The sequence below is a fragment of the Atheta coriaria genome, unplaced genomic scaffold, assembly GCF_025399875.1.
Source record: "Atheta coriaria isolate IRGN ID8LTWV9N9 unplaced genomic scaffold, Caltech_Dcor_3.1 hic_scaffold_10_pilon, whole genome shotgun sequence".
In the NCBI taxonomy this organism is placed as follows: domain Eukaryota; kingdom Metazoa; phylum Arthropoda; class Insecta; order Coleoptera; family Staphylinidae; genus Dalotia; species Dalotia coriaria.
This window is the reverse complement of record NW_027045452.1, coordinates 2,955,584-2,982,215: the sequence shown is the minus strand read 5'-3', so window position 1 is coordinate 2,982,215 and position 26,632 is coordinate 2,955,584. Positions and strand designations below refer to the sequence as shown.

The 26,632-nt window shown below is 42.9% G+C and overlaps 2 protein-coding genes across 7 annotated transcripts in view; one reads left to right on the top strand and one right to left on the bottom strand.

The window, feature by feature from the left end:
* The window catches only part of Atg16 (Autophagy-related 16), a 174,882-nt gene that overhangs the window by 38,085 nt on the left and 110,165 nt on the right, over positions 1–26,632 (top strand). The gene's annotated exons all lie outside the window — the stretch shown is intronic.
* Positions 1–26,632, bottom strand: part of LOC135800850 (ZP and PAN domain-containing protein neyo) — a 61,788-nt gene that overhangs the window by 27,680 nt on the left and 7,476 nt on the right. Inside the window, exons 2-3 of one of the 2 annotated variants that reach the window (XM_065314181.1) lie at positions 23,608–23,643; positions 9,909–9,947 (exon numbers count right to left, since the gene is read on the bottom strand). The gene's annotated coding sequence lies outside the window, so the exon portion shown is untranslated. The remainder of the gene's footprint in view (positions 1–9,908; positions 9,948–23,607; positions 23,644–26,632) is intronic. The other variant, XM_065314182.1, reaches the window with a different exon arrangement.

The following is a 26,632-nucleotide window of genomic DNA, read 5'->3' as shown; positions in this document are numbered from 1 at the left end:
CTACGGTTGTCTACCACGCTATGGCAGTGGTATTATGTACTTGTATAGTTTGAGGTCGTCCCATATCGTCGTAATACTCGTACAACCCAAGTGCGTGTAATGCCACGGAGTGTGCATCATGTGTTTTCAAGGTTTCGCGATGCGTGCCATGCTTCCTGCAACTTTTTCTGCGAGTACTTTTTACGCAAGTATCCGTTTCGTGCTTTTACGCACGATGCCTTTATTATCTAATAGGTAATTCTAGGTTTTTATGTTTTTCTCATATAGGGGGTTGGTGGATATTTCAGGAAATGTGATGTGTACCGTTAAATAACAACTTTGTTACAATCAGTTAGCGTAGATAGCAGTTATCTTCTGATAATTACCATAAAATTTATTCCGATTGAATTTGGGTCGATTTGCAAATATAATTTTATCATTGATCGTCCTGGAATTCCATTGCAGCTGACGGTGCTTCAAGTGAATTTAGTAATTTGCGCCACTATAGCACAGTGCGCAGTTTCATTAACTTTAAATTGATGAATATAAATTAAAAATTACATCTACGGCGATTAAACAACAAACTGTAAATATTGTTAATTCGTTAACATAATTAAATTTAAGGAGAAGAAATGATTCATTGAGCACCAACATTTACGTATTATGATCATTACCTTTGTTGTTTTATTGACTCGCTTGATCATAGTATAGTTACTTAGTAGAATTTATGGTTCTTTCATGGTTGGTGCTCGCGCGCGCGCGCTGGTCGCGGTTTACGATTGTTTAGTTATGTTTGCCTAGGTATTAACATAAGTTGTGATTATAGGTATCATTCGCCGAGGCGCCTGTGGCGACGCTCTGTGGATATTTATAATTATTGCTCCTAATTTAATTACGTGTCATCTACGCGAGCAGGATGCGTAAACTATACTTAAGTTTTCAATTTGCGCCACGCACGCGTATATGTGTAGGTGCATGTGTGTTAATGAACCTTGGCGCTAAAAATTTAATGAACGACGCAGGTGTCATTAGCGCTGATGTGTCATTAGTTTAGTTTTTGTTTACATCTCAAAATTTTACCAATGCGAATTGTAATTAAGGCGGGTGTTTGTGCGCGCAGAAGTGCGAAATTGCTTGGTTGCGGTAAAAATCTGACGTCGATGCCGTTGGCTGCATTAGCATCTTATTGATTAATTAATTAACCACGCGTCTAGCCATCTGTTCGCGTTATAAATATTTACACTTTACGCTCGAATTCATCAATTGCGCAGGCTGTGCGCCGTGTAATTACAACAGAGTATAAAAAATAACTGTTGGGATAGCCTTGACCCTGTCATCTGTATGAGAAGCTAACTATAATCGCGTTTTCTTTAAATTTTGTTTAGAAATTACAGTTTTGTGGTTTATCAAAACTTTTACATAATTTTAATAGCAATGAAATTACGCTGCATGTGATTTGTCGGCACGACTTTCATTTTACAATTCATTATTTGCGTGCAGTCGCGTTGTAAAGTTGTAAATGAATGGAGTTTTTACGCATCGCGACGCGCGAATCATAAGGTGGTGTGAAATGTCGAAATCTCCGCGACGGACCGCGAGAGACCAAGAAGGTCAATGAGAGAGGTTCCTAGATGCGCGCTGTGCACCGCGCAATGGATGTTAAAGAGTGTTAACGACCTCATTACCAATTAACATCGACTTTTACTCTCATCGCAGTACGACAACAAGCAGTCTGCGTATTTTCTTTTTATTTCTCGTTTGCTTGTTGCTCGTTTAATATATTTTCATATTCAGTTCTCAGCGCGGTCGTAGCGCTTCCTCGTTGATGTAATAATGCAGGCTCTGGATCTCTTAGGTGTGGATATTTTCATTTTCATTTCGAAACTTTTTATACGAATGCGGCACTGACGCGAACGGTGTGAAGAAACGCGCTGAGATTTTGCTTCATTACTTACGCTTTCAGCATGAAGCCCACATGCGCATACGAGTATTTTCCATTTAGCATATCGCATTTTACAAATTTGCTAAACGCCACGTTGAGTTAGAGGCGCGACGCTTGAACACGTACTTGAACAAGTACTCGGCGTACACACAAAAAGATCGTCTGGACATGGCGCGACGTGGTGTAAGACGCAACAAATATTGGCAGGTGATTGATTGTTAGCTGGATTGCCAGATTGGTAAAACATTGCAAAACGCGCCGGTTTTGACTTCGAGCTCCGCGCTGTTGTTCTTGTATCGCTGATGAAATGCGAGCGTCGCGTTCGGTTCGCATTAGATCGAACTATGATGCAATGGCGATGCGAAAAGGTCTTAATTCGCGCCGACAATCGAAAATCGTGTAATTCGAAGCGCCCGCGGGCGCTGCTTTTCCACTCGACTTGCTATCGCTCTTCGTGCTGCACAATTTGTTCGTGTATCTAACGCCGGTATCTAATGGTGAGCAAGAGTGCAGCTTAGCTGAAAATCAGCTTTTGAACCTAAGTAATTCGAAATGCATCCACCAGCCATTCAATATCCGACATTGTTGTGCATAACGCAACATAAAATATAATTCATGTCCTAGGATAGATTACTCTTACACTTGCACTTACACCAATATTACAACTTGTAAGCAACAGAAAACAACGACACGATTTTGCAAAGTGTCGTTTTACCAGTGCCAGGAGAATCATATAGCCATCATGCAACTATAAGTAATAGCGCAGCGCGCAGGAAGGCAAGAAACTTAATCTTTAAACTTGAGCAACAAATTTCTTGTCAGTCGTGTTTGGAAGCAACGTGCGAGGCACCTTCGCGTTATAGCTTCATGCCGAGTTGGCAACATAATGGTGATTGACATATTATCGACGGAATTATTAACATGTAATATGACATTATGGTGGCCGCGTGTTTTCGCGTTTCCAGCTGCCGACGGGCACAGAGGAGAATAAAAAAAAACCTAAATGCCAATTCATTATGAACGGAATGGCATGGAAGAATGAAGATTGAATTTGTAGGTAGTACGCAGACCAGACATCTCGGTGAGCATAAAACGTTTGATCTTAGGCCGGACGGTTGCAAAAAACGCTGGTAAGAAGTAAATTGAATTTTAATTTAGAAATAAATCTAAAATTCGTAACACGTTTCACGTAAATATAAGGCACAGAAATGGTGTGGATAGATTACACAGAAAATTATTTTGTAACTTTTGATTTAATTTTTTTTTCTTTTTTTTTAATCCAGAAATGAGAGGAAATTGAAAGTTCAACTTTAAAGTTTCCTGAATAGGGTTTAACTATGTATGGATTTACCGACAATTTGCGGAATAAATGTGCCAAATTGGCATTTCCGGTGAATGTTTGCGCTTGTCTAATTAAATTTTCTACGTTTAAATACCACTTTAAAGTTTTCTGCTGCATTTAATAGTTTTCTGTTAGTTTCCATAATATTGCAATGACGACGCAATAAAATGACAATAAAAACAAATGACTGAGTGCCCTGGCGCATATACAGCTCTTCACGCGAAGCATTGTTTAAACATTTTTCCCGTTTACGGCGGATTTCTGCATTTTACGCCTCTCTTAACTAGTACTTGCGCAATAAAACAACAAGTGCTTTCGCATTTCGTTCGCTCATCTCCAATTAATTAACGAGTCGCGACGAATGTAGAACGACGGGCGATTGCCGGACGAAAAGGTGTTACTCTTGTTTGGTTCCGATGTGTTATACTCGTAAATCCGACTTTAGAGGGACAAAAAAACAAAAAAAAATAAGATTACGTTTTAGGAGTCGAAAAATACGTTTAATTATTATCATTATCCGTCACAGATAATAAACACATGATAATGTAAATGGACAGGGATGCAATCGAAAGTTTATGTCTTCCAACATGTCTTAAACTGCCTAGATGAGCCCGCGGGTGTTAATTATTTGTCGCGAAGGCCAATATTAAATGCAGACATTACGCAATGGTTATACTCGTACACTGCGCGGAGACTTGAACTCACGACTCTGTGTTATTGCTTGCTCAACTTGCGCACTTGCGCTTCTTGCACTTGAACTTGTTTCGCAATTAAAGTGTGCAATTCTACACGCGCGCACCTCGAATACGAAGACGCGGCGATTCCGAGTAACAGGTTCGCGATGCGCGCTGCCATGAAATAACGTAGAAGATGCGACATTAAACGGTGGCCAAGATGGAAGAAAAAAAACCCGATGCTGTCATGACACTCAAACAACATCTTGATGACGATCGTCCAGGAGCGGCACTTGCAGCATTCGAGCAGTTACGTCAAAAACACCGAATATAAGTTTTTATCGGTTGATACGGACCTGGTGTAATTAACTAATATTATGGCGAGACATTGAACACGAATTGCATAATTTATGAGTGCGGCCGCGGGCGCGAGATTCATCTAATAAGTGAAATTTACTTTTAAACGAATGGCTGCCTCCACACGCTTAACTACCGGTTGCTCGGCTGATGTGCATGATGTTGTCATGCTAATAAACTACTTATCGACAAAACGACAAGATTGACATGGAAATATCTGCATAAATCAGGTTTTTCTAGTGTTTTTTTTTTCTTTTTCTGCTGCGATTGAGAGGAAGGGACGAATTGGTCGTGGCCACAGATATTCGTTTTTGTTGTTGTATAAGATTTATACGGTTAATGTCCTTCCGTGTCTGGCGTAATTTGCCGTTGCGGCGATCGAGTTCGCATCGCTGACCAGTGTACATCTTCTTCCAAGCGGGCGCACTCGGATCGCATGCTTGTGTAATCCGCAGGCCTTAAGTGCGGACGGGCACTGGTACTAGATGAGTCTTGCCCGTCTCATCGTGCCATCACCTTGCCCAACTAATTAGCTGAATTATTTCTGCACCGTTGCGCGACTTTCATTCGGCGTGCAATTGCAGTAAGCGCAAGTTGCAACTGTGTTTGCTGCGTCGAGATTGCTAATATGACTTTCGAGTTTGGCTCGTGTCGAAAAAAAAAAACGCACACACGCGTGCGCATTGTGCGCAAAACAACGGAAATTCCTTCCAGACACCACATGCGTGTGCCGCACGCAGCAGCATAACCGGTACGTCATCGTACATTGTTTCCCGCATGAATAGTTTAAATTAAAATACATTCACGTCGCGCTGGGCGTCCCATTAAATGCGATTGTGTGCCGCCCGGGACGCGGAAAGTAACGTACGCGTGCGCACAATGGAGGAAACGAATCGCAGCGCGAAAAAAGATGCGCCACGAAAGTCAATCCATTGCATAATACCGAGAATAGCGCAAGAGTGCATCGCAACCTATTACCGACCGACAACGGCGTCGGAACGAATTTTTAACTATTTTTCTCAACTTCAGTCGATCTTCCTGTCTACTAAGGAGAACCTCAGGAGGAGGACGAAGGTGCATATGCGCGTTGTGAAGCCTTTCAGAATCGTTTAATACGAAAACGACGTTTTGCCACCACACGATTACCGAGAAAAGACGACTAGAGAAAAAAAATCGACGCAAATGATGCAAAGGAACTGTGCGATTCTTCCTTTTTTGTTCGCGCTGCTGATTTTAACTATGCATCATGCGCGTGTCTCGGCATCTGTGAGCACAACAATAAAGGAGGCGTGCTTGGAATGTTGTGTTCTATGCCCGCGATGTGTGTTCGCCGTTTTGCCGGAGAGAGCAGCGTGTGTGCACTTGTTACGATATTTATAGCAATTATACATGCCTGATGGATGGATGGAGTTTCTGAATGCGACTTCGTCGAAAATTTTGCATACAACACCGACCAGTAATAAAGCATGTTTTGAGGCGCGCTCGTTAGTTAAATTTCTTTGCAATTTACGTGCGGTGCCTTTTTGGTTGAGCATTAGGACATGTGTTGGCTGCTGCTCGTAAATTATACGTTTGGGCGGGCGCTAGATTTTTATTGAGCAAACACGTTGCACATCGTTAAAAATCATTAAAAGGCGTTTTCGTGCGGTGGTCTTTTTTCGGGGGGTTTAAGGTAGTTTCTATGAGTGCGCAGGTTAGAGATCATTCATTATTAGTAATAAAATACGTTTATAGTAGTAACCAACTGTAATCATAGTTATAACTTATGAAATTAAAGCCGAAATCATTCAAGCATTGCGCTAAATTGCGTATTATGAATATATTTAGGTACGAGTCATAAAGCAACTCGAATGTTTTCGGAGACATTCTACCCACGATTCTTCTTATTAATAACTGTGTTGGCTAATTTAATGTTTATTGTTGTCCCAGTTAGGCGCGTTTTTCGTAAACCGAGTAAACTGTTAATATTTATTAATACTACAACAGTTTCATCTTTTAATTATATAAATTTACTGGATGATTTATTATGAAAACATTCAAGTTGGTTGACCCTACAACTGGACTTGATCGTAATTGAAGTGAAGTGCGCGCGCGCACTCTGAAGATGCGTTCATTTTGCATCGCATTATGATTCATTGCAAGTGCAGTGGCAACGACATTGGCGAGGTGTAAAGTGCTCTGGTAAACTTGCGCTTATCGAGAGAGTTCTGCGACCTTCACTCTTCTGTGCACACAGTTCACTTCTTCTTTCATCGGCGGCACTTCCTAATCCGCGTTGTAATTGCGCCAGCAACACTGTAACCAGCCGGGGCACATCGAACGCGCACGAAAAAAACTAGTACGCATGCGCGCTAGCGCACAACTTGCACTTGCAGGCGCGCATCCGCATATTTATAATATCTTTGAATGAGTGAATGCTTTGCTTCTCTACAATGCACACGAGGAATTACGACTTGAGCATCACCATCACCACGATTTGACGTTCTGATTTCAATGATTGCTTCGAGTGTTTGCCAGTGCCTGAAGGAAGCGAGTTGGAGTTCGAGGTGATTGACTGTGGATTCATTTATTTATGCGCTTATTTGGTGTTTAATTGTGCTTAACGTTTTAGATTAAAACCACAGACTAATAAAACACCAAATTCGTGTGCACTTTTAGTTTTACTGGCGTATGACCATAACTGCACTAATTAACGAAATAACATTACGTCGGTAATTGCAGCGTTAATGAGAGCATGTATTATTGTGTCTTTATGTCATCCTGCCTTTTACAATAACGCGACTAATGCGTTCGCTTTCGTTCGTCGCGGCGTAGCAGTGCGTTTGATCGTAATTAGACGGGATCATGCTTGTTACCTGTCAGTTTCGCTCGTCTTAAGTTTGTTGATTGAGCCCCACAAGCTTTAACGCTGCCTTGGAGCTCTGCACGAGAGATTTTCTTTGCTGCGAAGCAGCCAAACTTTGAGCGCTTCGAGCCGCGGCGGCAGCGCAGCAGAGGAAGTGTATTAACAAATTAGAAGTTAATTATCATCCGCTTTATTATATCCGCTTACAATTACAAGTTTTCGAGCTGGCACAGCAATATCATGGAAAAAAGCCTTAATTATTTCCTCTACGCGTGCCATTAAAGATTTTATTTTGTTTTACGGAAATAAATATCCGCAAAGAATAATATATTCGATGTAAGAGTTTAATTGAAGAGATGTGATTCATAGACTAGAGACAGAGAAGAAAAAAAAATTGTTTCGATGATGTGCAATGTGACATTGATGAATGAGCTTAAAATTGTCGACTAGAGTGCAGCCGACTTGAGGATAATGCGATGAGTTGAAAATGAAATCCACCGCGCTCGCGCTAATTGTGATTCGTAGGCTGGTCCCTGGTTGAAATTTCGGAATCAACGCCGCAGTAGCTGCATTTTCAAACTCGCTTTCGAGTTGAGCGAAAACGAAGCCAATTGGAATTTCTTCTTAGCAGCTCATTATCGTAATTACTGACACGATGTGTGCGCGCAGGTTGCCTCTCGGCAGCCATGTTGAACACGTCTGGCTACAGCGACATCTGGAAGCTACTTCTATCTTCGCTTTTTTTTATTACAGCGACTACATTATATTTTGTATGCTTCATAAATAATATTTAATCACTTTATTATATTGTGTATATATGGAGGTATCACTTTAAGGGTACCGTTTCTCGGAGATGTTCATCAGTGCTAACGAACTGTGCACTCGATGTATGTAAACTAAGCTGGCGTTTTGTTTAATTTAATTAAGCGCGTCGGTATAATTGTGCCCGTCGACTTGTTAATAATTTAATGGCGTACACCAACGGCCGGCATTCGTCGTGCATCTTGCACTTTTTGCTCACGACGTGCAAACACGTCGCGACTTCTTTGCGCCTTTTATCAACACTGTGCATATTCACACTTCTTGCAGCTCACGCTGCATCTATCCAGAACAGAAGTTGCGCGCGGTTTATTTTTAGATTTAGACATTTTCCTCCAATGTTGTGTGTGTGTGTGTTTCAATCGACGCATCAATTCTTTAGCGTGTGTAAGCGAGTATCTCTCTGCGGCGCAGCGTGTGACAAGTGTGACTGGAACAAGTTGTGTGTGGGTTTGACGATTTGACGATTCCTTTATATCGCGATCGTTCGCCAGATGATCCGCGTGCCTGATCAATACAAGAAATCGCACACACGCGCGCTTCGCTCGTCGTCCGTCCGACCTCGTGGCAGTTAATGGTCGAGCTATCAATTGGAATCGTCGCTTAAAGTGCCAATTTACCACACTTGCTATCGACGCCAAGTATATTTTAATAAATTAACGCGCGTCTATAAAACGCACGTGAGGATAATTTACATCGTTGTACATTGTACTTCAACCGCCGCCCTTGTAATTCAACGCAAAGCGTCGAAAAAAACTTATTTAATTTCCGGTGCGGCGGAATTTATTATAAATGTAAATATAAATTGTGTTTGCTGGCTGTGCAGCACATCAGTGTGATAATAGGCTAGTTAAGTTGAGTTTTCAATCACCTGGGAGAGAAATACTAGCCTACTTTTGGACTCATTTCTATTACGTGCTATTACGTCGCCGACAATCTAAAAGTATAAAGGACGAATGTGGTGAATTTAGTTTACAGCGTGTTGTTGCTGGTGCGCTCTCACGTCGTCAAACATTGACTTTAAAGACGCGCGCGCGGGCTTGCGGATAACTCTTCTTCCTAATGGGCGTTATTAAAATCGAACTTGGAATCGAACTCGGTCGCGATCAGAGAGGACTAACTGGACATTACGGAGGGACATCCATACAAATACGACATGAGACTGCCGTGCCGCGCGCACATTAGACGTAAATAGGGACTAACTAAGCAATAAGTAAGGTCCGAAGGCATAGCACTACTAGTAGTGTGTGTATGGTGAGCCGCACGTAAGTGGATTTCTTTAAGACGCTATAAATGGTTTGTAATAAGTAAAACGTATTGAATTTAACATTAGATTCGACTCGCCTCGCCGGCGGTAATGTCAGCAATAGATAATGATGCCTGATTTAAGTGTTCAAACCGGGAAAATCTTTAAATGTGCAAAAATCCATGCACACTACGAAAAAATCCTGAATGAATTCGCACACGCAAGAACACGCGTTTTTCCATCCAGTCTAGTTTTTCCCTTTCACTGTGCCGCAGCGAATTCAATGAAAAATCACGTGCATCATGCGCATGTAGTCCTTGACTTTGCATTCATCACGACCGCATTGAACTGCTTGCTGGTGTGTATATATGTTTGTGCGCGTCGTGCATCCTCCCGGCCGAACATTATGACTTCCTCGTATACATTCAGAATAGTGCTCAGTCGAAGAACAAGTGCTTTTCTTTCACTTTTAGCTCGCGCGCGCGCGCGCGCTGCGCGAATGAATAATCGCCGGCGAGAGTGCTCTGACGTGTGTGTTGACTGTGCGCTGAGTGGTCGTTACCGGTCGTCATACATTACTTCGTGCATCTCGTTCATCTTCATTTTCAATTCATCGCGAGCTTATTTTCTATTTCTACATTTTCCACCCCCACAATTGCATTTTTTGTTAATAATCGTAATTAAAATAGGAATTTTGAGCTTACCTTATGCGCAGATAGTCTTGGCTCAGCAACTCAGCAACTCTGGAATAAAATAAATAATTATAGAATGCGTTCAGCGGTATATCGAATTTTTCGCGTTTTTGTCATTCTCTCGCCGGATCTTTACATCTACGGGTATCTCGTTGACTGCTGTTCTGTTGTTGCGGCACGGACATTATTTATCGATATTATTGTTATTAATACGACGTTTGGCGACTGCTTGCATATCGCATGCGCTGCGCGCCGGGGCCCGTTTCATTTACCGCAAGTGCTAGTGTGTATACCGTTCGTTATATTTAAATAATATCATAATATCAGTTAACGTACTGGCTGTGTACGGCTCTGTGTGTGCTTTGTACGCGGGGCGCATTGGATAAATATTTGTATAAATTTAAATTGCGTGCTTTTTGTGCGCCGGCAGCTACAAAACAGGCGGAGGACACCGTCACCGTCATCCGCCGCCGCCGCTAGAACAAGTCAACAATCATAAAATGTAATTTTTCAATGTGTACAGCACGCAAATGCTCTGGCGAATTTCTCCAATTACATGCTGCGTTATTCAACTTGCATTGTTGCATTGTTGTATTTTTCAACTTGCAAGTCAAATCAGTTGTGTAGTTAATCACATGTTGATAATTACCCAGCGTATTGCAGGAGCATCACTCGAATTAATCATGCCTTAACGAGCAAGCGCATTGCTCATTCTGTAATTTTTCTGCTTCGTCTCTTCTTCTCTTTTCGCTCGCACATCAATATAAGTGTAATTAATTTAGTTATTAAGCGAAATGGAAAAGCAACTGGATGTGTATCAAGGTACGTGCGTCTCGTCTGCGATTCGAAGAGGGAAAAGTCGTTTCCCAAACGTTAATGTCAAACGGAAATTGTTTTTAATGCGTTCGCGGAGTCGCCGTGAGATAACCGCTGGTATGTAATCGTCTAATAGCTTAATGCGCGTCGTAAATGTGTGCATGTGCGCCTGTACGCCGTAAGAATTAAGGGATCGCAATGCTAATTCACATCACACATCACGCATCCAACGGTTTAAAACGCGAAAAAAATTGCGAACGCGTTCAAGGAATTGCGTAATTAATCGCCAAGATATAAATTCGACGCGAATATTTTCATCAGACGAGTCAGGAAGGTATGAATTGTAGACTAAGGAGACGAGGAGTCAAAATGGAGAGTGTGCGTTTTCGCAGAAGGATGATGATGCTGCTCACGGCATGCCGCGCGTCGAAAATGTTTGAACCCATAGAGAGAGGCCAGTAGAGAGGCTCATAGTGCTCACGGTGATGCGGAAATGTTTTATCTCGGCGGTGTGTGTTGTTGCCGTGCGTTTGTTTTTACCGGGCGGAGGACTGCCTTGCCTGTTCGCATGGTCGTCGTGTTGTTCGGACATGTTTGTTAATGATCTGCGTTGTTACATGTTATACTTAGTAACATCTACAGGGTATTCAACAAAATATTACTAAGTGTAGAAAAGTTTCGCAAAACTTACTTAAATGTTAAATATTTAAGTGTTTAACAAATTTTACTTTTGACATAAAAAATTAATTTTTATGGGTAATTGATGATTTTTATTGTGTATTGAAAGTTTGTGCATGGAAAGTATGATTTCTACATTGTTTAGTTAGTGGTTGCACTTGTGCACTTGTTAAACGTTGGCGGTATGACCACACGCCGGCGGCAGTCGGACGGCGTGCCCAGGCCCAAGACTCGCTTTCCGCTCTCGCCCTCGCTTTGTATATTAACATATTACGAATGCACCGTTTTTGTCTGCACGCCGCCGGTAATGCACCACATGCGCCATCATGTCCGTTTGATGTTTTGATGTGTTTACTCCTTAGCTCTTTTTGTGCACGAGTACACCACACATCCATCCGCGCCGGTCAGCGCGCATATCCATTCGTAACCATACGCGAAGCGAAATGAGTGCATTGACAGCGATAATTGAACGATAATCTCGTTACACAACCGGACGGTACATACTTACGTATCCGTATATTATGCGCTGCGAGAGCAGCGTGCGGGAGCTTTTGCCATTTTGAAGTAATGCGCGCACAGAGGATGAAAATGGGCAAGAAGTTTATGCGCCGCAACCGGTAAAACACTCTTGTGATTTATTTCACTGATTGCCTCGCCTCACCGCCGCGTTGTTTTATAAGCGGAAAACTAAACACGCGATTTTCATCAAGTCATAGTCAACCTACGCAAATGCGCTGTATAATAATTATCTGTATTTTTTATCCTAAAGAAAATTGTTTTTTTTTTCTTCAAGTAAAGCTTAAATTTTATTTAGTCCTCGCCGGGTGCACATTCTAGGCCATCCTAATTTATAATCAGCAGGAGTATCGGTTTCAGTTAGCCTCGATAGTAATGGGCGGCAGGTAGCACGATAGCCGGTGAATACGTAATGCGACCTCGATAAACCTCCTCCAAGATGACTCGCCGGAAAAACCCTGTTTTCGGCAAACATCGCCGCGGGTAGGAAAAACCTTACAACAACCGAAAGATTAAATACGCCGATCCAGGCAGGGAGAAAAAATTGGTTTGCCTACGCAACGCATTCCATTGATCTCTCGAGAAAATGATCATACGATTAAAGCGCTTGTCTCATGGCATTTAATAAGCATTATTACGCTTACAAATGAAGCCCGCGCCGCTCGATAATCCAATTTTCATGCGCAATTTGATAGCAATGAATATAACACCATTTCGTAATGGTATTAATTAAAGTGCGACGATTTTATTTGCGCCCAAGGCGAAACTGCGTCAACTCAGCTGCGCTTCTCAGGCATCAAACACATGTCATTAAACTATTAGCGAGAGCCGATCGCGCAGCTCGATTGCAATTTTCTTTGCGCGGCCTCAAATCCCACATGCATATCTGATATCAGGTACATACATTATCATTGCTGTTTGTTTTTTCCAGCTTTGTTATAACTATATTTACATATCTGGAGGAAGGCTGGCCGTGCGAATGACGTTGATACATAATGCCTCGTTTACTGGATAATTATGTTTGCGTTATTGATAGGAAGTTGTGACAAAATTATACCTGTTGGTTTTTTTGCAGTTTGATTCGTTGATATCGAGTAGTCGAGTACGCGGAACGATGAGATTGCAGAGTGCCGCGATGCGGCAATTAGATAACGCTCAATTTTAATGCTTATAAGCGCATTATAATGAGCTCGCCTTATTTAAATATTTCACTTCCTGGCACAATTAAAGTGGATTTTCGCATGTGTTGAAGGTTGAAGTGGTCCGCGATCGATGCTGTTCGATTGCGTATGCGTTTCGCGCGTCGCACCATCAATCGCGCGGCGCGCGAGATGCGAGAGATGTGTACTTGTGCATGCGCACCGTGCATGCATACATTTCCTATGTGCACGACATTCGCTTCGGCATGCAGGAGGCGCAACCGGCGATTTTCCCATCTTTTCCCATCGCGCCACTCGGCCGCAATTAACTGGAATTCGACGTTTTCGAAGTTGATTTTAATGGGAATTAAATTGCCTCTTTTAGGTATTCGTATCGGGGCGATTCGTTTCGTTTATTCTTTACTTCGGTCGGCACGTCTTATCTTGTTAATGAAAATAATAGAAATTTCATGTGTTTAACACATGTTAATTTTATGTTTTTTAAACATTTTTTAGTGTAGGTAATAATCTTGAGGCACAGATATGAACAAAGTCCAAGTCGTGAAAAATGCGTGTCGTGCGCCTCTGCGGCACTGACCATTTGTTCGCCATTTATCATTTCGCTCGATGCATCGCCTCCGAGTCAGGATTCGATTCGTTTGAATTATGCGAATCGTATGCGCGTGGATTTGGCCGCGTTTTTCAATCAACTCTTCATCATTCTAGGCCTGACGTGAAACAATTTTGTCTCGGCGGCCACAGCCGCACGGTTTATAGATTATATAGACTCGGGGCTTTCTTTGAAGACTTTTCAGCTCTATTGCCATAATTCTGCACTAATCAGTTTGTTCCGCGCGCGCTCTAAGCAATATAAATATATTTATACTCGAATTCAATGCAATATGTATTTGTATAATGTTATTGCCGAGGGAATTTTATTTCGCTCGAAAATCGCTTCGAATTTAAATGAGATTCGCCTTTGATTCCGCGAGATATGCGCTGGATAGAGTCATTGCGTTTTAATGTACTTACAGTATGTTCTATTTATTTTTTGCGGTATAACGGATTTTACTGTGTTTTAAATAAAAAATGGAACTATTTATCGGTTTAATTAATATAAATAAATATATCTTGGCTTTGCCCTGTACAGTATTACAGGTACTTAGATTTTCTCGGGAGTGCAATAAAATACACGCCATTATAGCGCAAACAAACAAAGTAGTTTATTTTAAGGTCGGTTAAAGTGTCGTCTTTATATGGCCGGGAAGTTGTCAGGAAGCTGTCGCGCGTTTGGCGTAAATGCCGTTGCCGCGCGAGCGCGGTGCTCCATTTTGCATAAATTAAATTCGCGACGAGGCAAAAGCCGCAGATTTGTTTACGTTGTGTGTGCGTACCTGCTGCCTGCCAGTTAATGAGCGCGCGCGGAAAATTTGCTTCATTTATTACACTTGGCCGAAGAAGGCGCTGGCAGTTCTCTGGAATAAAGTCACAAACCGGAACAATAATCCTGATGATGATTAATATGCGTGCGCCTTTTCTCATCGATTTGTTACAAATTGACGCGCGCGCGCGCGCGGATGTTACGCATTAATGAGGCCTCTGGTTTTACTGGTTGTGCTTACATTCCGGCTGAGCGCGAGTGGATGAAAACGCACCCGCCAATCCCGTTTTTACCGTTAGCGCGCAAGCAGCAACTCAACTCCAGCTTGTTAAATGACAAATTATTTCGCTCGCGATTAGCATGTGAGAGCAGCAGCAGCAGCAGCACATGAGTCTACCTTGCGAATCAACTCTGCAGCGTGTGGGAAAATTGAGCTTCCGACCGACCAGACCGAAATGTACAGCTACTTTTATGTATTATGCAGCAAATTCGATCTATCGATGCGCATACGTGCATGCATGGATATACCGGCCGACCGAGGGAACATCCAAAGATCTTCCGACCTTCCGTGCGAAGTTTGCCATTATTTTCGTTAACGCTATTCAATTGCAGCGCGCCGGCACGGCATGCACAGTGCACGTAACACGCTGAAAAGAGCCGCTACATTCGACACATTGGCGAACAACAAACTTGCAAGTTACCTCTTCATCCTGACTCCTGACTAGAAGATATGGGGCCGCGCGTTATTAATAAGCGCAGCGGTGAGCGTTATTAATCTGTCGATTCGTCGGCGCCTGACAGACGATAATTTTCCGCTGGCACTCAAAAATCTGCAACGATTGCAGCTTTCTCCTAGCGCGCGCGGTTTTCACACGAAGACTGAATGTGTGTGTGTGTGTGTGGCGGCGGAATGTGCGCTTCCGCGTGTATCGAAATGGTGCACGCCGCGGCAATATGGGGAATTCGTGATTTCGGAAAAGCCACGCTCGCGCGCGAACACAGAGCGCGCCGATACCATAAACTTATCCCGGGACATGTCCGCAGGTTTGGCGGCGGCGGCGACGAGTCCGGCCCATATACGTATGTGCGCAACCCGCGCTCAGCCTAAGCCGGCCTACGCCATTACGCCGAACACGGACACGATCTCGGCGCCGAACATGCCTTCGTATTTCGTATTCGGTTTTGCCCGGACATTTACACCATATGTGTGTGTGTGTATATGCCTGCGATGGTGATGGTGGTGCGATGGAAAATTTACTATATCGCACCGCACTTAAGTGTGTTTAAGGCCGCGCGCGCTCGCTGGCTAGAATAAAGAGATTATATTCTTGGTTATGCGCCGGTTATTTCGCGAGGGAATCGGAAATCAGCGGGTGAGATGCCTGTTTTCATGCATGCATAATAATCAACCATCATTCAAGCGATCACGATGGCGGATGCAACATCAAATTCCCACATGTGAAATCTTGCACGTATAAGTTTAAGTTTATTCACTAAGTTCATGTGCAGTCGCTTTTTTATTTGACACATTTTCCTGGTTTCTGCGCCTTGAAAACCAGGTTGCATACAAATTTGCCGAAAATATATTATTCACCTTGTGTGCTTGATTTTTCGGACATTACGTACACCACGCGCATACGACTTAAGCCATTTATGCGCATCTGAATTTGAATATTAAATTCAAGCGCATTAAACGCTCACGATTTCAGGCGCGATACAAACGCGTTCTCGTTTGTTATGCATTTTATTCATCATTTGATCATTGCCAACATCCCAAACATGCGAAACACTGTATGTAAATATCGCGGCCTCGGCAAAAAGTCGAAACTTAAGCGCGACATGCGCCTACGATATAGAAGTCCGCGCGGCATGTTTCGTCGCCTCGGCAAACGAGCGTGCGGCAGCTGCTAAATGTCTTGATTTTCGGCCACTTCATTTGTCGCGAACTTGACCCAATAAATCCGACCCACCGAAAACACCTCCAGATTCAAATCGCGTCCGTTGTTAGTCCACACCTGTGGAGAATCGTAAATTACGCGGTCGAGTGGGATATACAAGCAGCAAACAAATATCTTTGTGATTGCTGCTTCTGGGCAGCTGCAGTGTTGTGTATTGTGTATTGTGTTGCGTATTATATTTGTAAATATCGCGCTATTATTTAATAAGACCTCGTGCGGCTACGTGCCGGCGCGCTCCAATATGGGTATTGACCTCCTGCGGCTCCCATCCAGCAGGTCGGGCGATGGCTAAACGATTTCGCCGATAGGAACTCGCGGAACTTGCCCGCGCCCGTAATTACGCCTCATAATCGAGCATCGCGCGGGGCATTATTAACTTATCGCTTTTTTACGCGCTCCCAATCTCGGTACGCGCATTATTAACTCGTTTTTGATTAAAATTTCATTTCGCTCTGTTTGATGTGTAACCTGTCTTCTTTTGCATATACTGTTAGCGCTCGCGCACTCGTAGGTGACGCAAACAGTTGGAAAAGTCAAAGCAATTATAAATAAATTACCCAGCTGCTGAAAGTTGCACCCAGCTTGGCGTTATTAGTTACTACGGCGAAGACAGAGAGAATACCACATGCAACAACAACTTCGATGTCCATTTTGTCCGGGTGTCAGTCAGTCAGTCAGTCAAATAAGTCGCGATTGCTGCTGAATGGCGCTTTGACGATGACGACTCAACGACGATATGAGAAGTAACGGCATCCCATTTGCCTCCTCGGAAATTCTCCTCTAATTATCGAGATTGCACGGGAGTGAATTATTTACGACCTCTGTGTATCCGCTTGAGGAGTGCATATCATCTACTGATATGGAAACAAAGTCGTTAATTGAATTTTTGGTTCGCCATCAAAATTCTCCATCTTTCCTCGTTTGTAGGTTGGTATTCCTTCCGCAAAGGAATCTGTATTAAGTCGTTTGTCAATACTATGCGTTGAAGACCTTTGCTAATTCACATTATACGCATTATGTTGTGTGTAACTACTCTCCTAGGCTTCTAGGCTTCTCGACGTATGACATTTGGTTATTGCAATGCGTCGCATGCTACCAGAGTTACCAACTCGACACGGCGCAAAACCACCGACCGTGTAAATTCGAAATGTTCTCATTATGTGATGCTCGATCCCGAGAGTGAAAGTCTCTCAGTGAGCGCGCGCGCGCTCACGACGATTAAGCATTCACGTGTCGTGGCAGTCACCGTTTAAGACAACTTAACACCAACCGACCACGGAGAGCAGGCTATCTGTGGATTAAGCGCTGGAACGAGTTGATATTTATTATCGCCTTGGTGAACATCAAAACATCCGGCTGTGATGCAAGTCGACTCCTTGTATTTTCGGTGTGGTTCTCACGAGAATTTCTCACAAAAACGCTGCTTCCTCTTTGATAACGTTGAATGAAGCAATCAACAGATAGACGCACGAAGTGTTGTGTCTTAATTAATATAATGTCACATTGATAAGTCTACGTTTGCATGGCTGCTGTGCGCTTAACGACCTGCATGCGTTTATTTATTAATGGTCAAGTTCTGCTTTTATCAGCATGCCGCGTGTTTGTTGCGAGAGAAATAGCTCAATCCGCGTAATCCATCATGAGCGTCGTGACGAACGGTTTTTCTGCGTCGGCCGTTTGCTTTCTTGGTCGTTCTACTGAGAAATCGCTTGCCGACGACCAGCAAAGCTACCAAGCCTCGAAGATATGCCTTGCGGGCATAGGAAGGAGGCGAGAAATGGTAAATCGAAAGAGTTTCGCGGGAAAAGGTGTCATCTGGTCAAAAGGCGGCAGGTTTTTTTTTCAGCGGTGCATAAAAATTGTCTTTGACAGTTTGTAGCAGAAATTACGTAAACACTTCGCGCCTGGCGAAATGTGCCTGCAAGAGTGTACAGTTAGACATCGGGATTAGCGATCACGTTCCGGCAGCTACTTACATATGAATAAATAAATATTCACCGTTTGCGTTCGGCTATTGGTTCTGGGAGCTTGTTAGGCATTAACATTCGTAATAGGTTGCGTTGTTTCGGGAGTTTGTTTTTGGCCGATACGTTTACGACACCTGCCGCTCTGCATAATATGCATTTTAATGTGCGCAAAAACATCCGTCCTTTAATGCATTCATCTTAATGACTTGCTGCCTCTTTAGAGTAAGGCATTGTATGCTTTCGCGAATATAATCTATTATTATTTTTGTCCAGTTTCGCTTGAAAACCCATCCGGGCGCGCATGCCGCAACAGAACAATATGAAAAGAACTATTTATGTCTGCGGACTTATATGCGGAGATGAAGCGGCGCACTCTGTTTTGATGGCTGTCGTGGCGGCATTGTGTTGCGAATCCAAGTTGGACTAGGAGGACTCTTTGCTAAAAGGCACAACGGAAAACTAGCGAAGGTAACAAACGCAAAGCCACCGCGCTCTTAAACACGTTTATTGAGAGGAGTAGCGTATTCGTCTTTGCTCTCCACTTGCAATAGCTGTGTGTGTGTTTGTGTGTGTTGCGTATCGTTTTAGTCGGCAATCATTCGGATTTCACTTCCTTGATGGTCTGTCCTAGTCGCAGTCGTCGTCGGCGTCGTCGGCATCGACGAAGATGCACGTGAAAATAATTGGTAATAAATATCCCGACGGCCGCTGAAATAATTCATCAATTACAGCTCGTGCTTTGAACGCTCAGCGCTGAATTCGGACGAAATGCGAGCCGATGAACCCGTTGCTGCAATTGGAGTGTTTTAGTTGAGTATTTAGCCAGCCTTGTGGTCAGTTCCTCGAACCCTAAAAGGGATTCAATGAATAATTGAAATTGCGTCCGCAAGAATCTATACCGGGCGGAAAACTGGTTACGCGGTATTTGTTGCGAATATGTTTAGCAGTTTTTTAATTGAAATGAATTAATGGTGAAAATGAGATAATTCGTTATTTTCGAGGGAGAGCCGTGCAGGTTTGGAGTGCCCAAGCGGCGGGATCGATCCAAACAAGATTTATTAGCATCGCACGCCATCTCATTACCATTTTCAATTTGCCGAAGTGTTTCCTCATACTTTTCCGATCATGCCGTCGTTATGGTGCGCGCCGGGGCCCGGGTGTCTGGTGGTGGCGGCGGGCGGCGCTCGCTACGTGCACCTCTACTATTTCGCCGAGCGAGCACGACGTCGAATCATCATTTTTCTCGTTCCGCACACACTCCGCACAAAGTGTAGTAAAGTGTAGCGAATCTGCGAAACCGACGCCCGCCGGTTTGGTTACATTGCGAAAACAAATTTCTTCATCATGAGCGCTTCTTTTTTCATTACTTTAAAATTACCCCGATGCCTCCAGCAAGACCAGCCAGGTACACACTCTTACTCCACACACACACACAGGCAAACGAGAGGAGAGGAGCTATCGGTATCCCATTTACTCGTGGATGGAAATCGATAAGATTCCATTTTCTAAATAGCCGGTTAAAATCGCTTGGCTAGTAAATTCTCATCGCGGGGCCAAAAAGAACTTCAAGATGCTTAAAAATCTGTTAATCTCTTGAGACTACATTTGCCAATCGGTGCAACTTAGGCTTGGCCGAGTTGGTCGCGCATGTCAGACCGTGTGTGGCAAATAAATGCGCGACCATATCTCCAATGGTCGTAGAAAATCATTGTGTGCGCACGCGCGCTGAGCAAACTAATCATTGCCCTTCTGTAATTGCCTGACCACCTAGAAATACAATTAATTGTGGGAATGAGAGGGCATCGCACACGTGTGCAATACGACAATCGCCGTATCGCTATTGCGCTTTAGGTGCAATTCTAATTCCGATGATCTTTATTGCGTGGTAACCGTTTCGTCATTTGCATCAGTTGCAGTCCATACTTGTTGTGGGCATATCATCAATACCACGGGCAAATACATTACAAAGTCTAATCACAGTTTTAAGGTGTGAATACAACGCATATTCTTAAATTCTTTAATAAAATAATACTTTGATTAATGTTTGATATTTGATGGTTTTTGTGAGATTTTGAAAACTGTTCTAGAACATGTGGTATGCCGATGCAAATTAATTAACAATTAGTGTTTTGCTATCTCGCCAGACGAAGCACAATTGTTGTAACAATCGAAACGACCACCGGTGCCATTACTATTACTTTCGACATTATCTTCCTTGGGCCGAACCCATCCGGTTACTTTATGACTCGGATAGCGACTTGACTGGATTTTGTTTCTCTGTGCGAATCCTACCAGCACATACTCGTTCCTCCCAGTGCAGCTTATATAAATATGTTGACTATGTCGACCATGCCGACGATGATGATGATTGTCCGGCCGCGATTATTATTTATTTCTGTTTTCATCTCCGGACGTCTTTGGTGGCTGAGCGCTTCTCTGGTGCGGTTGGCGTTCCGCATTTATCATAATAACCGCGGCCGCGCTAACGGTCCACTGTTTTGCATACCACAATCCATTATTATTGCAACATCTATATAATATCGATATTAATTCGCGCATATTTCTGCGCTCGGCGTGCGTCCGTAATTTATGCCGTCAGTCGCGGGAGTTTTTCTCCCAGTTTCCAGCTACTGCGCGTCGCACGAACAAGATTACGCGATATTCGCTGTGCGTACTAATAAGAATGATAAGCGTTTGCGATATTTCGAATTCTAATAGTATGGAATAAATTGTTGGTTTGTTGTTTGATTATGATTCGCGCTGGGTGTTCCACGCTTCTTATCACCTTTTCCCGCTATGGCGCCGGTTGCATCATATACCGTAAAGTCGCATTGACAAATTATATCTCGTATGCTCGTCGTGGTGGAGAGAGGAATATTTGCGAGAGAGGAACATCAATCGCTCATAAATTTTGTTAATCAATTGTCTTGCTTATTTATCGTAACATTAATTGCATGCTTTTCAATTGGTCGTCAGAGCGCCGATGGCACTTTGATTCTATTCCAACGGACCAAACTGGTATTGTCGGTGCTGATTTATTTCCTTGTGCGCGCTCACACCAAGTCGTAAACCAACGCAAATAGTTTGTAATAAGTAATAATTGTGGGTCTGATGCTTACTTTGCTTTGTTTTGCAGGTATGTTCCGATGTTTCATTTCCTCCTTTCGAACGTTACTATGAAGTTTCTGTAAGTATTTTCTTTGGGCGACAATTTTTGTTAAGTAATGAATGAATGCGTGTTTATGACTCGTCGGTTTGTTTTACTCGTCTGTCCGTCGATGCACGCGCATTTTTGCATCTGAATAATTTCTTGCGCGCGCGTTTCACACGCTTGTGCCGATGTGTAGTATGTGTGTCTAAGGATGTGCTCTACATTTGTGGTGGCCCGAACATGTAAAACTTGTTTAATTATGCATTCGTCGTTGTCGCTGGTGCCGGTCGGCCAGGCGCGACGTAGTGCATGCGAAATAATTATTTTTCGACTAATGAGTTGCATGTTCGCATTCCTTCAGTGCGCGCTGGCTTTGATTTTAGTGACAATGCGACCACAGGCTGAAATTGTTGCGTTGCACAATTTAGTATGCGCCAAAATGCAAGAAGACGACGTGAGAACTAGACCGTTTATTTTATATCTATTTTTTGCTTACAATAATTTATATTTTCTGATTTTTCTTTAAAAGTAAATTTATTGCAAGAAATGTCCGCATATTTTACAATTTTACAACCGTCGTTAAATGTGAGCGCCGAACGTGAAACATGAATGGATCACCAGCGCCATGAAGGTGTAACCAAAACGTAGCTAATATCATTTGGTGTGCTGTTTGGTAGCAGGTAAAGTCACGCGTCGTAAAGAATCGAAGGCACTTTAATAAATAACCGCCGCGTCGGCACGGTGTCGAAGCGGAGATCACCGCCCGACGATATACACGCTAGCGAGCTAAGCGATCTGTTTCCGCGTTGCGCCAATTGTAAATCCATCCATGCGACATCAGTATTGGATACGCTTTTTCCGCGCGGCGCGCATTTCATCACCCCGTCAGTCGTGATTCCTCGCCGCACTTGCGTACGTATGAATGAAACGCGCATCCAGTTGATGATAATGTAGTCATAAGGAGACGCTCGTTCCAGCCATGGGAAAATAATTCCGATTATGCAAACGAGGCGAGCGTATGCACGAGCTTGTCGACAACAACCGGACGGGAATCTTTAATGTTGTTACATGGCTGCCGGGCGTATACGCAGTAGATTTCTTTTTCATTTACTGATTGTCGGTGAGATTTCGTCTGCGCTGCCTATTTTGATTAATAAATCCACTGACATTATCATGGCTTTTGTGCGTCTATCAAAACTGAATTGATTTTTAAGTTAATTTTTAAATTTTTAACCGGTTGCCCGGCGCCTTCACATAGGATTTTCAAGTGTATCGCAAAAATCGGTAAATTTGAGAACATCACGTGTCGGCTCCAGGCATTCTTGATTCGACACGGATCGTATGCACGAAGAAGTCTTTGTGCTGTGTGCGCGCTGCTTCAATGTCAAATGTGTCGCGCGTCGTGCGCGGGAGGCTGAAAATTTTTAGTAGGTTAATCGATCAATCTGCGCGATCGAATTTGGTACTCTACGTGCAGCATGCTCGCGACATCGTTATCGAATTTACGGTCGTGCACGGTGCACGAGGATGTTTGATTCCGCGCCGCTCATGATTTTCAAAGTAGGCAGGCAGAAACATGTACCTACGCTGTGTACGCTGTACAAACGTCCGTCCGTCCATTCGTCCCTATGATCGCATCGACAAGGCTCTGACCTATTGAGCTTATAATGCATTTCGCAATTCTCTGTTTCATTCTTTCGCATTTTCTGCACGTTGGCGGACGTACAGGAAAGGTAGAAATACACAAAATCTTTTCGAATGTTGGCGGATGCGTGGAAAGCGATCGTTGCGCTAAAAGAAGCGTCGGGGACGTATTTATTTCTATCGGCCGAGAGAGATTGTGTGCGCACGCGGTTTTTAAGCGCAGCGTCTTATTGTTTCTCGCATTGCGCACGCGGTTGCTGAGGTCGCCATAAAATTCGGCCTAACTGTACCGCGATGCATGGCGAAAACATATGGCACCGGATTTATCGGCGCATTGTTGTCCGCGATCACGCCGCAATGACATGAAAATCCAGGCAACGTCGGAAAAAAATCACATTCATACCCACTATTTCTAACATTAATTAAATTTATACATTTTCCATATGTCTAAATTTACTTACCAACTATATATTTATTATATTGAAGCGTAGAAGTACCTGAAACATATGAAATATTAAATTTTAATTAACTAATTAAAATGATATATTAATTTAACGCTAGTTATGCTCATAATTCAAATATATGTATATGGAGATGTGTCAACATAAAATGCGATGTGCAATGAACTATGAATTGTGGCCTATACGGACGTGCCCGTTGCTAATTGACAATTAATTTAAATATTTGAATAGTTGCACATATTGCATATTAATTGGTTCACATTTCAAAAGTAAACTTTTATTTAAATTAGTTTATTCGCTGCTGTAATGCAATAATAACATTGTTATTACGGTTTAATTGAATTTCTCGAGTGTCGACGGGTGAATTATTTGCGCATTCCTCAAACAATTTTCAATCCATCGATCGTGCCCGATGTCACTCGATTTCATGCACGTTTTCCGGCGCATTTCGCTGCTCATTCTTCGCATTGTGCACGTTTTTCGAAACGGAGCACAAGCGATTTGCACAGTAAATCAGCCCAACTCTACTACAACGTTCACCAACACCTCGAAGCCTCGTTTCTGAGGTGCATACATAAACGTTTCAATCATTCAATCATTGCAAGTTCAACGCACGTATTATTTACGTCTGGGGTATTTCTCATGATTCATACGCAGTATATCGCACGATTGCAGCAGTCTCGGGGCCAGAGTCTTAACTGATCGCATATAACCGTTAATGCGACCGCGTAAAATGATCAAAACGATCGATCTGGACGCAATTAGGAAGCGCGGTGGACACCGCCTGCAAAGCAATTAGAATAAATTGGGTTTATGACGTAACATTCCGACAATGAGCATTAAATGCTTCTTAAATCACTTTTTTGCACAATCGTGCATCTGCATTAACAATCGATATCTCGCACCGTAACTTACACTAAATTTTATACCCGCTCCTACTTTATGGCTGCGCGCGTGTGGCGATTAAATCCAATTAAAATCTAGACTTAATTACGCGTTGATAGTGTTTTGTTGCGATTCGGGCGGGCTACGTTGGTAAATAATCCAGATGATGATCTATACGTTGCAGGATAATAGCACTAGGCACTACAGCGTGCACCTAGTGCGCATAAGTGCGATGCATTATCGCCAGACACAATCCGGGATATCTGCATTAACTGCTGGTATTGGGTAGGTGTGCTTTGCCGAGGCTAGGCGGGGTGTTGATGGATCGCAACCGGAGAGCGTGGGTAATACAATTAAAAGGAATTTATTCGCCATTTAAACACGCGCTGGTTTGCAGGCGCACACAGTTGTCAATCTACCGTTTGGAATTCGCTGGCTTTTAGTTTTGGGTGACGTGCGTCGCGTTAATGATGAGATTTATCGCACCGCATTCTATAATAGTTTAATTGTGAAACTATATTATACTCTTTCTATTTATGGCAAATGTAATAAATTGAAATATTCAACTGTGCATGATTCATTAACGGTATAATTACGGTTTACGGTGTGTTAAGGACAATATTTGACGAAAAAGTAAATTTTCTGTGTGGACATTTTAAATTTTTATCATTTACGTAACGAAAATGTACGCTTAGTGAACAACACTGCACCTGGATTATATTTATATCCACAGCCATCATGATCCATGTGCGTTCACGTTCATTAGCGCGCATTGTTCTATCGAATCATCGCACCTAACAGCTCAGTATAATACCGCTGATAGCTGAATGTGTCGATGTCGGAATGCTCGAATGCGCTTGCTAAACGGGGCATTTATCAAAGATAATATAACAAATGTGTGCAGTACTCAATTTAACGTGTATAGAGAGGGTCAAATATCCGCCCACAAAATAACCAAAAGAATAAAATTAAATTTCAAATTTACATTAATATTCAAAAGATTTGGTTTAGTTGATTGTAATGCTAATAAACCAGTTAGGTGAAGATATGAGCAAAGCCGCCTATAAATAAACACCATAAATCTAGAAACTAGTAAAGTCAAACTATCGGCGGCCACCACCATATGCGATGGCGATGAGTTTACGAGCGCGTACGCGCGCATGCAATTCTGAAATATGATTGCCAATGTCTGCGCGCCGTGGTGCTTGCTTACTTGTGCAATGCTGCTGCACTTTGTAAATTCCGGTTGCATAATGAATTTACCTACTTCGGGCGCTGGCCTGTGCCGCGTCGCGCATCGATTATGCATACGCACGTTTATGGCCGCCGATGCGGACAATGTGCAATTGTTGCATTACGATAAATTCCGATTTGATCCGAGGAACTCAAGCGCGCATGCCGAGAATCCACCGACACGATCCGTAATTAAGAACTTTTCTATAAAATTTCTGCCTGCCCCACGAAATTATTCAATATTACATCTCTTTGGATATTTAAAGTTCGAATAAGTTTGATGTTCTTTTGTTTATTCTTTACTAGTCTGGCTGGTTACCTGGGATGGTATGTGCGTTGCGGTGAACTCTCTGTATGTTAACGTCATTGTTTGTTTTGTCTATTATGCGGCGTCTTTTTTACGACTCTTTTTAATCGCGTTGAACGTTATGGCACAACGGCGCGCAGGTTGCGTCGAAGCTTTGGAGCGGTCGTGAATTTTCGCCGGGCGTTTTGTTGCTCTGTTAGCACACAAACCTCCTAATGGAATTAAAAGTAACACATTCCCATTCGGTGGTGGTGTGTGCACGCTATGCTTTTGCCATACATGTGTATATGTGTATGTGTGTGCTCTCGATTGCATTCGGTTTCGATTCATTTCGTTCGGTTTTATTCCATTTCGCATCGATTCCGACATCGAACTTCCCACATCGTGCGACTCTTTGTGTTTTCACGTGGCCATGTTTATTTTTTACTATCGTGGTTTACTTTATTTCTCATTGTACGTGCTACTTTTAAAATTAAACGATTCATTTTCACTATTTTCGTGCCCTACACCAGAGTTTATGTTCCCAGCAAAAGAGAAAAATAATTTTGTCAGAGCTATTAGTGTCGTTAGGAGTCGTTGGTTGGTTGTGTTGTCGTTTAA